The sequence below is a fragment of the Heterodontus francisci genome, chromosome 37 (assembly GCF_036365525.1).
Source record: "Heterodontus francisci isolate sHetFra1 chromosome 37, sHetFra1.hap1, whole genome shotgun sequence".
Lineage (NCBI taxonomy): Eukaryota > Metazoa > Chordata > Chondrichthyes > Heterodontiformes > Heterodontidae > Heterodontus > Heterodontus francisci.
Genome location: NC_090407.1, coordinates 8991168 through 9003185, shown reverse-complemented (window position 1 = coordinate 9003185; position 12018 = coordinate 8991168). Strand labels below are relative to the sequence as shown.

The following is a 12018-nucleotide window of genomic DNA, read 5'->3' as shown; positions in this document are numbered from 1 at the left end:
GACCCGGAGTCTCAACCCCTCCACATGCTGCCCTTGCGGTGGCTGAGGTGGGGAAGAGACGGTCGCCCACCTCCTTCTGGAATGTGTCTTTGCAAAGCAGGTGCGGAAAGAGATGCAGTGGTTTTTGTCGAGGTTCATCCCAAGCAGCTCTGTAACACAGGAGTCTGTGCTCTACGGGCTGTTCCCAGGGACGCACACCGAGATAAACATCAACTGCTGCTGGAGGACTATCAATTCAGTGAAAGATGCTCTTTGGTCTGCCCGAAACTTGCTGGTCTTCCAGCGCAAAGAGTTGTCCACGACCGGGTGTTGCAGACTGGCACATTCCAAGGTCCAGGACTACGTGCTGAGGGACGCACTAAAGCTTGGGGCAGCCGCAGCAAAGGCTCAATGGGGAAAGACCACTGTGTAAGGTCCCCCCCACCAAGCTGAACTGAGGGGCTGGGCCCATGGGAAACCCCTTGGGCAGTATACACCAAAGAGGGGTTTGCTGTAAAATGTACATGGCATGTTAAATGAAATGGAAGGGTTGCGAGGTAACTCACTCCTGTATTGAAGAAAACTGATTTCCGTTGCACTTTTTGGAATGTCAACTTGGTGCTGTTTTGAACTGTTTTGTAATGCATTTTTTAACACATTTTTTGAATAAAGTATATTTTTGGGGAAAAATATTTGACTTAACAAATACAACAACTTATATTTATATAGTGTCTTTAATGTAATAAAACATCCCAAGCTGATTTACAGGACCAGTATAAGACAAAAATGACACTGAGCGACATAAGGAGCTATTAAGGTCAGGTGATCAAAAGCTTGATCAAAGAGGTAGGTTTTAAGGAGTGTTTTAAAGGAGGAAAGAGAGGTGGAGAGGCAGAAGGGTGTAGGCAAAGTATTCCAGAGCTTGTAGCCTAGGCAACTGATGGCACGTCCAGCATTGGTGTAGCAATTAAAATTGGGGATACTCAAGAGTGCAGAACTGGATGAGCACAGATATCTTGCAGGGTTGTGGGGCTGAAGGAGATTCGAGAGATAAGGAGGGGTGAGGCCATGGAGGGATTTGAAAACAAGGATGATGATTTTAAAATCAAGATGTTGCTTGACCGGGAGCAAAGTAGGTCAGTGAGCACAGGGATGATAGGGGAGCGGGACTTGGTGCGAGTTAAGACACAGGCAGCAGAATTTTGGATGGCCTCAAGTATATGGAGTGTAGAATGTGGGAGACCAGCATGGACTGCATTGGAATAGTGTAATCTAGAGGTTATGAAGGCATGAACAAGGGTTTCAGCAGCAGATGAGCTGAGAGGAGGCAAAGTCAGACGATGTTACAGAGGTGGAAATAGATAGTCATATTGATGGTGCTAATATGTAATCGGAAACTCATCTCAGGGTCAAATATGACACAAAGATTGCGAACAGATTGGTTTAGTCTCAGATGGTTGCCGGGAGAGGGTTGGATTCAGTAGCTAGGGGACAGAGTTTGGAGCAGGAACAGAAAACAATGCCTTCAGTCTTCCCGATATTTAATTGGAAGAAATTTCTGCTCATCTAACAGTGGAGGAGCCAAAAGAGGTGGTGGTGAGGGAGAGCTGAGTGTTTTCAGTACACATGTGAAAACTAATGCTACGCTTTTAAATGATGTCACTGAGGGGCAGCATGTGGATGATAAATAGGAGGGGGCCAAGGATAGATCCTTGGGGAACACCAGAGGTAACGATGCAGGAGTGGGAAAAGAAGCCATTGTAAGTGATTCTCTGGCTACAATTAGATAGATAAGAATGGAACCAGGGGTGAGCAATCCCACCCAGCTGGACAAGCGTTGGAGGAGGATGGTGTGGTCAACTTTGTCTAAGGCTGCAGGCAGGTAGAGAAGGATGAAGAGGGATAGTTTACCTTTGTCACGGTTACATAGGATGTCATTTGTGACTTTGATAGGAGCTGTTTCTGTGGCAGTGGCGGAAACCTGATTGGGGGGATTCAAATATGGTGTTCCGGGAAAGAGGAGCACGGATTTGGGAGACGACAGCACATTCAAGGACTTTGGGGAGGTTGGAGATGTGCTGGTAGGGCAGAATTTTCTTCTGCCCTTGTAGGCGGGCACGGATGCAGGAGGAAGAAAACAAAATGGCCACTGCTGGACCTATTCCTGCCTCCGCCTCAATTTTGTGGAAAGCGGAGGGGCCCACCGCCGTGGGGAGACACCATCAGGTAAAGCCTGGCGGAACCTAGCAGGGCTGGCGGGGGTGGGGTAACTCCTCTAGGGGCAATGCAGGACCCCAGAAGGCCCCTCCAGCACTGATTGCCACCTCCTCCACCCCACAGGAAGATACCCTTACCCTCACCAACCCACACCACCCCCCACCCCGTCACCGGGGCCTGTTTGAATGGCCCTAGCAACCCCAGTCCCACTCCCCTGTGCCGAGGTAAACCCCAGTCTTTGGTGCTGCAGTGCCTCCTGCTCTCGGGGGAAGATAATTCTAAAGAATAATGACCCACCGACAGAAAAAAATTCTCCTCATCTCTGTCTTAAATGGGAGACCCCTTCTTTTTAAACTGTGTCCCCTGAATTTCACCTACAGCACCACTTTCTCTATTTTTCCCAGCACTTTCATTTTAATCAGTGGCATGTGTTCTGCTCTGCTCACCAGCCCTTTAATTCGAACTCTAATTTTAAACAGTGGGCTGAATGCTGGCCAATTGTACAGCCAGCTATAATAGTAATCGGGTTGAAGCTTCTTTCACTCCTTGTCAAGTTGAGAAAGGCAGAATAATCGCACTTTAATACAGGTTGCTGATTAAAACTGGCAGGACTGCAGGAAAGGTAGCCATTATACTGCCATTTGCCACATCAAGTTACTTTATTTTAAATTTGTTTTTGGGATATGGCCGATGGCTGTACATATTGCCCATCCCCGGCAGCTATGCAACTTGTTAGGCCACTTCAGATATCAAAAGTATGCAACCGCAGGATAGCTGGGTGGTCCCTTTCACTGAAACACATTAATAAACCAGTTGAAGTTTCACAATATGATCATTCACAACATATCATGGTGAGGTTTAAACTCAACCTCTTGCTTGGTAATCCAGCACCATCACAACCACCCTACCATACATGCCTTATTTACAAGCGCAACAAGGGGATACATTGTATCTGAACTGAGAAGATCAGGACCAATCAAGATCATAAAATCATACAATGATACAGCACAGAAGGAGACCATTTGACTCATTATGCCCATGCCAGCTCTTTGAAAGAACTATCCACCTGCCCTTTCCCCTTAGACCTGCAAACCTTTCCCGACCAGGTGTTTATCCAATTCCCTTCTGAAAGTTACTATTGAACCTGCTTCCACTGCCCTTTCAATCAGCGCATTCCAGATCAGAGCAACTCGCTGCGTTAAAAGAAAAACTGTTCATCTCACCTCTGGTTCTTGTGCCAATAACCTTCAAGATTTGATGTTTTCTGTGGCAAACTTCCATGCAAGTACATGTGACATGATATTTACTTGGAGCTCATATCATTGCAGCAATAAACATTTTTAAAAATAGACCTATTTGTTTTGTTCAGGATATAATGAGATCTGTAAGTCCTGCTTCTCGGGACGACACCACATTCTGCAATTAATAATCCTGGCAGCGAGAGGAAAGGTTAATTGATTTAGTTCATACACTGATGTTGGAAAGTTCTGACAGAACAGCAACACACCTCATGGGTTTGCATAACTCTGGGATAATACCTGAATTTATGCTGCTGTTAATTACAAAGGACAATTTTCAATGGAATATTGTCACAGGTCAAGTGAGGAAATTTATTCAAGGCCAGAAAAGTCAGCTGGCAGGAGCACCTGTGATTATGCACTTCTAGTATAATTAATATCTTCAGTGTGTTAAGAAAAAATGCTTAGCAAAGAGATTTATAAATAATAGTTCACAAAATAATTATTAATTTAATTACCTTTATCTTTAAATAGTAGTTAATATGTCCTCTCCCATCATTGTCAGATTACTCCTTTCCCTTTCCCCATTCACACTATGTAGGTTTAAGGGTGTAATTTACACTGCAAGTTTAGCACTGGTGCAAAGTGCTTTCTATTTCACTCTAGTATCACGCTAGGCCTTGACTCTCGATTTTGGGTGCATTTACACTCCAATATAATAAACTGGAATTTATTTACTGGATGGACCATTCAGCTGGTCACCCCTCCAGGCAATGTAGCAAGTGGCCACTTCTCTGTTAGTTGACCCTACTTTCCTCAAACAACCTACTCAAGCCCAGCAAATTCAACCATGATGATATACAATTCAAAGTGAAGTCTAGTCGTTGAGTCCAATTGCTCTAGCATTGAGGCTGCTATTTAATAAGCTGCTGCATCTTGGTTGCATGGTTTATGAGTGCATTTACACAATGAGTTTAGCATTGGTGATAATTAGTTTCCCCTTGGCTAAATTATCAGAGCAAGTCCTAACTCCATATCCAGGCTGCATTTCCACTCCCGCTTCACACCAAAGCTACAGGTCCAGCATAAATCCACCCTTAGTCACCATTGCAGGTATCTTCTTGAGTTGCACAAGGCAGAAAAATGATGATAGGAGAAAATAAAATTAGGAAAGAACTGATTAGATCTCACTGCAAAATTAAATTGCTTTTTATTTTAAAATTAAACTTTAAATACTCAAAAGATTTTTCATATTAGAACATTTGTTCACGACTCTAAGTATTAATGTTAGAATGATCAATGGCACATGTAGAGATTTCATAGGAGATATTTTTAAAATTGTAGCCAAGTAATAAGTGTGTATAAAATGAAGTAGATCTACTGATTGCTTGTCTGAAATGATAAGGTAACTCAGCAACACTGGGTAAGTAGAATTAAAATTTGTTATTCTTCTGCTTCCTCACCCAAATGTCCAATCTTCATGTGTAGGTGTAGAGTAGGCAGGCTATTGAAACGTCAAATGGAAGTAGAGCTAAGCTCTATGTCCACGTTGGATGTCCACACACATTCAGCATGGGTCATTGCATTGTGGTCAAAAGCAAGCAAGCTGGCTGATCTTTCTCTGCTAACTCCAGGGGTCACCGCATTAATTCTGGAACTTCTATCACACCTATTGGGCATAAAACAGGGGTTTGATCATAGTTACCTTCCTGATCTGCATGGCTGGGTTCCGCACATAGTAATCAACTGAATCATTAGGGAATGCCCGCCTTTCACCTGTTTAAAGCTGCTCCCATCAAATGCAAGGTAATTACTGAGCCGCAGCTGCACATTGTTGCTCTTATTAAAACTTTTCAGACGGCGATTAATTTAGAGCTGTAATGAAGTCTTGATCCCTCAAGGGTTTTCTCATTCTTCTGGATTTCAAAGCTAAAAATGTAGCTTCAAAGCTCCAATTCTTACCTACTTCTGTTATCCCCAAGCTGTGATTTAAATTCTCAGCTGACCACCCTTGCTTCACTTGGTTCTGTCGATGATGTTTCAAAACTCAGGATAGTGGTTTTGTTGTTCAGCCAGATCAGCATCCAGCAGACAGTATCGTGGCCACAGAGCTCTCGAAAATTAATTCAGTTTAGGGAATCCTGAGGCTTGGTTCTAATCAATGTTCAGTTGTTTTAAATTGGCTTACCTCATTCATTTTCAGCAGCTGAACACCGATTAAATTTAAGCCCCAGGACTTTCTCACTAAAGAGGGGAAGTACAATTAGAAATACTGTATCAATCCTTTCACCCTTGGAACCTGGGCACCACTCCAGTCCAGACTGATGGAGCAAAACTGTGCTCTGTCCGCCAGCTGTAACACTCTGATATGAAATAGCTTTGGACAGTCTCAACCCAGTGGATACATACGCTTAGCAAAAAAACAGAGGTACTAAGTTAGTTAAGCTACTCATTAGGATGGCCAGCATGGGAAATGTTTACATTCAGTAACGGGTACGTTACATCAATTGAACAGAATAGAGATGGTTTTACTTTGCACCTGGCCTATGAACTTCTGATTCAAAATGACAGAACTCGTCAGACAGCAACAGCAAGGACAATTCCAGGCCGTCAGCACCTAAGGTATGAAGAGAGATTTGTAGGACAGAGCTTATTTTCATTGGCTAAGCGGGTAGCATCTTGTCTCTGCCAAAAAGTTGTGGGTTTGAGTCCCACTCCAGGACTTGGGCACAATAATCTACATTGACACTCCAGTGCGATATACAGGGAGTGGAGTGCTGCACTGTTGGAGGTGCTGCTTTTCAGATGTGATGTTAAACCAAGGCCCTGTCTGCCCTCTCAATTAGACATGAAAGATCCCATGGTACTATTTTGAAGAACAGCAGGGGACTTAACCCTTGTGTCTTGGACAACATCTATCCCTTAATCTAGATCACAAAAACAGATTATCTGGTCATTATCGCATTGCTGTTTGTGGGAACTTTGTGCTGCGTGCAAATTGGCTGCTGTGTTTCTTACATTAACGCAGTGATTAAACTTCAAAAGTACTTCATGAGCTTCAAAGTGATTTGGGACATCTAATGGTTGTGAAGGGCGCTATATAACCGCAAGTCTTTTTTAATTGGAGAAAAGATTGAGGGCGACACGATGCATGCCTTTCAAGAGATGACAGATATCAATAGTGCAGAGGTAATTAGGCTGCTTAATTTGGATTGTGAACAGAAAAACTAAACATCATCAGGACAAAATTAACAACACAACCAGAGCTGAGAAAAAATTGACTGCCTCATAGGAACAGGAATAGGCCATTCAGTCCCTCAAACCTATTCCTCTATTTAATTAGACCATGGCTCATCTGTACCTCAACTCCATTTTCTGCCTTTGATCCATATCCCTTGATACTCCTACCTGATAAAAATCTAATCGATCTGGCTCCACAGAGTAGTAGACATGTGGAACACCTCTGGTAAAGACAGCTAGTGTAATGTTAATTAACTCATTTAAAGAACTGAATAAGCTGCTGGTTGGCATCGTTCCATCTACGAAAGATGATGGACATGCAGCAAACAATCCATTTAGGTGGGGTGTCTTCTCTTGGTGCACATTTGCTGATGGCTGCGAAGGCCAATCCTTGAGAAGCAGGTTCCGCCACAAGTGCTGCGCATGAAGCTACCAAGTGACGCTGTGAGTTGTCGGCACCTGTTGCCAAGCTGCTGTAGCCACTGGTCGTGGTGATGGTGCACACCAGTCCACAGGATGTGTCACCATTACCCTCTTTGGCCAGCTAGTGACTCCCAGGTGCAATAGTCAATATTGAAGGCCTTCATGTCACGCTTGCAAGCATCCTTGAAGTGGAGCTTTGGGTGCCCCGCTGGTCATCTGGCCCCAGCTACTTCACCATACAGAAGGTCCTTGGGCATGCGACTGTCTTCCATCCTGCGGACCTGTCAGATGCACCAAAGCTGCCTCTGTTCGAATAGTGCCAAAGCGCTTGGGAGTTCTGCCTTTGAGAGGACGCCCGCATTTGTGATTTTGTCCTGCCAGGAAATACCCATAAATGCACTGCATGCAGCCAAGATGGAAATTATTGAGCTTCTTTTCCTGGTTTCTATAAGTTACCCATGTTTCACAGCTCAGCAGCAAAGTGCTGAGAACACAGGCCTTAAGAATTTCCTTAAGAATAGGATCAAAAGTTATAAAGGTAAGAATGGAGAGATAATCAAGTAATTCGTGAAACAAAGTAGTCCAAGGTACAGTCACTTGTCGAAAGCTGCCAGCCAGAATCTAATTGTGGAGATGTTGGTGTCAATAGGTATGTGGGAGCATTTGGGAGTCAGAGAAAGAATTTTCTATTCCTCAGGAAATTAAGTTAGTAGGGCAGAGCCCATGATAAGATAGATGGTTTGTGGAAATATCAGGCTTGATAGGACAAATGGACATTTCTCCTTTCCATGCCTTCTTTACCACCAACGTTTACAGCACTTGTATAACTTCCGTTGATAACAACAACTTGCATTTATTTAACACCTTTTTTAATACAGTAATTTTTTTAAAAAATTCATTCATGGGATGTGGGCATCACAGGCCAGGCCAGCATTTATTGCCCATCCCAAATTGCCCTTGAGAAGGTGGTGGTGAGCTGCCTTCTTGAGCCGCTGCAGTCCATTTGGGGTAGGTACACCCACAGTACTGTAAGGAAGGGAGTTCCAGGATTTTGACCCAGTGACAGTGAAGGAACGGCGATATAGTTCCAAGACAGGATGATGTGTGACTTGGAGGGGAACTTGCAGGTGGTGGTGTTCCCATGCATTTGCTGCCCTTGACCTTCAAGGTGGTAGAGGTCGCGGGTTTGGAAGCTGCTATCTAAGGAGCCTTGGTGCATTGCTGCAGTGCATCTTGTAGATGGTACACACTGCTGCCACTGTGCATCAGTGGTGGAGGGAGTGAATGTTTGTAGATGGGGTGCCAATAAAGCGGGCTGCTTTGTCCTGGATGGTATTGAGCTTCTTGAGTGTTGTTGGAGCTGCACCCATCCAGGCAAGTGGAGAGTATTCCATCACACTCCTGACTTGTGCCTTGTAGATGGTGGACAGGCTTTGGGGAGTCAGGAGGTGAGTTACTCACCTCAGGATTCATGGCCTCTGACCTGCTCTTGTAGCCGTGGTATTTATATGGCTACAGTTCAGTTTCTGGTCATTGGTAGCCCCTAGGATGTTGACAGTGGGGGATTCAGTGATGGTAATGCCATTGAATGTCAAGGGGAGATGGCTAGATTCTCTCTTGTTGGAGATCGTCATTGCCTGGCACTTGTGAATGTTACTTATCAGCCCAAGCCTGGATATTATCCAGGTTTTGCTGCATTTCTACACGGACTGCTTCAGTATCTGAGGAGTCACGAATGGTGCTGAACATTGTGCAATCATCAGTGAACATCCCCACTTCTGACCTTATGATTGAAGGAAGGTCATTGATGAAGCAGCTGAAGATGGTTGGGCCTCGGACACTACCCTGAGGAACTCCTGCAGTGATATCCTGGAGCTCAGATGATTGACCTGCAACAACCACAACCATCTTCCTTTGCGCTAGGTATGACTCCAGCCAGCGGAGAGTTTTTTTTTAGAATTAGAACATTACAGCGCAGTACAGGCCCTTCGGCCCTCGATGTTGCGCCGACCTGTGAAACCATCTGACCTTCACTATTCCATTTTCATCCATATGTCCATTCAATGACCACTTAAATGCCCTTAAAGTTGGCGAGTCTACTACTGTTGCAGGCAGGGCGTTCCACGCCCCTACTACTCTCTGAGTAAAGAAACTACCTCTAACATCTGTCCTATATCTATCACCCCTCAACTTAAAGCTATGTCCCCTCGTGTTTGCCATCACCATCCGAGGAAAAAGACTCTCACTATCCACCCTATCTAACCCTCTGATTATCTTATATGTCTCTATTAAGTCACCTCTCCTCCTCCTTCTCTCCAACGAAAACAACCTCAAGTCCCTCAGCCTTTCCTCGTAAGACCTTCCCTCCATACCAGGCAACATCCGAGTAAATCTCCTCTGCACCCTTTCCAAAGCTTCCACATCCTTCCTATAATGCGGTGACCAGAACTGCACGCAATACTCCAGGTGCGGTCTCACCAGAGTTGTGTACAGCTGCAGCATGACCTCGTGGCTCCGAAACTCAATCCCCCTACTAATAAAAGCTAACACACCATATGCCTTCTTAACAGCCCTATTAACCTGGGTAGCAACTTTCAGGGATTTATGTACCTGGACACCAAGATCTCTCTGTTCATCTACACTACCAAGAATCTTCCCATTAGCCCAGTACTCTGCATTCCTGTTACTCCTTCCAAAGTGAATCACCTCACACTTTTCCGCATTAAACTCCATTTGCCATCTCTCAGCCCAGCTCTGCAGCCTATCTATGTCCCTCTGTACCCTACAACATCCTTCGGCACTATCCACAACTCCACCGACCTTCGTGTCATCCGCAAATTTACTAACCCACCCTTCTACACCCTCATCCAGGTCATTTATAAAAATGACAAACAGCAGTGGCCCCAAAACAGATCCTTGCGGTACACCACTAGTAACTAAACTCCAGGATGAAAATTTGCCATCAACCACCACCCTCTGTCTTCTTTCAGCTAGCCAATATCTGATCCAAAGCTCTAAATCACCTTCAACCCCATACTTCCATATTTTCTGCAATAGCCTACCGTGGGGAACCTTATCAAACGCCTTACTGAAATCCATATACACCACATCCACTGCTTTACCCTCATCCACTTGTTTGGTCACCTTCTCGAAAAACTCAATAAGGTTTGTGAGGCACGACCTACCCTTCACAAAACCGTGCTGACTATCGCTAATGAACTTATTCTTTTCAAGATGATTATAAATCCTGTCTCTTATAACCTTTTCCAACATTTTACCCACAACCGAAGTAAGGCTCACAGGTCTATAATTACCAGGGCTGTCTCTACACCCCTTCTTGAACAAGGGGACAACATTTGCTATCCTCCAGTCTTCCGGCACTATTCCTGTCGACAATGACGACATAAAGATCAAGGACAAAGGCTCTGCAATCTCCTCCCTGGCTTCCCAGAGAATCCTAGGATAAATCCCATCTGGCCCAGGGGACTTATCTATTTTCACACTTTCCAAAATTGCTAACACCTCCTCCTTGTGAACCTCAATCCCATCTAGCCTAGTAGTCTGAATCTTAGTATTCTCCTTGACAACATTTTCTTTCCCTACTGTAAATACTGACGAGAAATAGTCATTTAACGCTTCCCCTACCTCCTCTGATTCCACACACAACTTCCCACTACTATCCTTGATTGGCCCTAATCTAACTCTCGTCATTCTTTTATTCCTGATATACCTATCGAAAGCCTTAGGGTTTTCCTTGATCCTATCCGCCAATGACTTCTCGTGTCCTCTCCTTGCTCTTCTTAGCTCTCCCTTTAGATCCTTCCTGGCTAGCTTCTAACTCTCAAGCGCCCTAACTGAGCCTTCACGTCTCATCCTAACATAAGCCTTCTTCTTCCTCTTGACAAGCGCTTCAACTTCTTTAGTAAACCACGGCTCCCTCGCTCGACAACTTCCTCCCTGCCTGACAGGTACATACTTATCAAGGACACGCAGTAGCTGCTCCCTGAGTAAGCTCCACATTTCGATTGTGCCCATCCCCTGCAGTTTCCTTCCCCATCCTAAGCATCCTAAATCTTGCCTAATCGCATCATAATTTCCTTTCCCCCAGCTATAATTCTTGCCCTGCGGTATATACCTGTCCCTGCCCATCGCTAAGGTAAACCTAACCGAATTGTGATCACTATCACCAAAGTGCTCACCTACATCTAAATCTAACACCTGGCCGGGTTCATTACCCAGTACCAAATCCAATGTGGCATCGTCCCTGGTTGGCCTGTCTACAGACCAATGTTGGCCTGGTGTCTGAAAACCCTCCTGCACACACTGGACAAAAACTGACCCATCTAAAGTACTCGAACTATAGTATTTCCAGTCAATATTTGGAAAGTTAAAGTCCCCCATAACAACTACCCTGTTACTCTCGCCCCTGTCGAGAATCATCTTTACTATCCTTTCCTCTACATCTCTGGAACTATTTGAAGGTCTATAGAAGATTCCCAACAGGGTGACCTCTCCTCTCCTGTTTCTAACCTTGGCCCAAACTACCTCAGTAGACGAGTCCTCAAACGTCCTTTCTGCCGCCGTACTACTCTCATTGATTAACAATGCCACACCCCCCCCTCTTTTACCATCTTCTCTATTCTTACTGAAACATCTAAATCCCGGAACCTGCAACATCCATTCCTGCCCCTGCTCTACCCATGTCTCCGAAATGGCCACTACATCGAGATCCCAGGTACCAACCCATGCTGCAAGCTCACCCACCTTATTCCGGATGCTCCTGGCGTTGAAGTAGACACACTTTAAACCAAGTTCTTGCTTGCCAGTGCCCTCTTGCGTCCTTGTAACCTTATCCATGACCTCACTACTCTCAACATCCTGTACACTGGAACTACAATTTAGCTTCCCATTCCCCTGCTGA

The 12018-nt window shown here is 44.8% G+C and overlaps 1 protein-coding gene across 8 annotated transcripts in view; it reads right to left on the bottom strand.

Annotated features, from left to right (window-relative positions):
- Window positions 1–12018, bottom strand: part of LOC137352044 (uncharacterized) — a 73589-nt gene that overhangs the window by 25650 nt on the left and 35921 nt on the right. For 2 of the 8 annotated variants that reach the window (XR_010969627.1, XR_010969625.1), the window contains one exon: window positions 4687–5103. The exons of the other annotated variants lie outside the window; for them this stretch is intronic. The gene's annotated coding sequence lies outside the window, so the exon portion shown is untranslated. Of the gene's footprint in view, window positions 1–4686; window positions 5104–12018 lie in introns of those variants that run through there. 8 annotated transcript variants of the gene reach the window in all.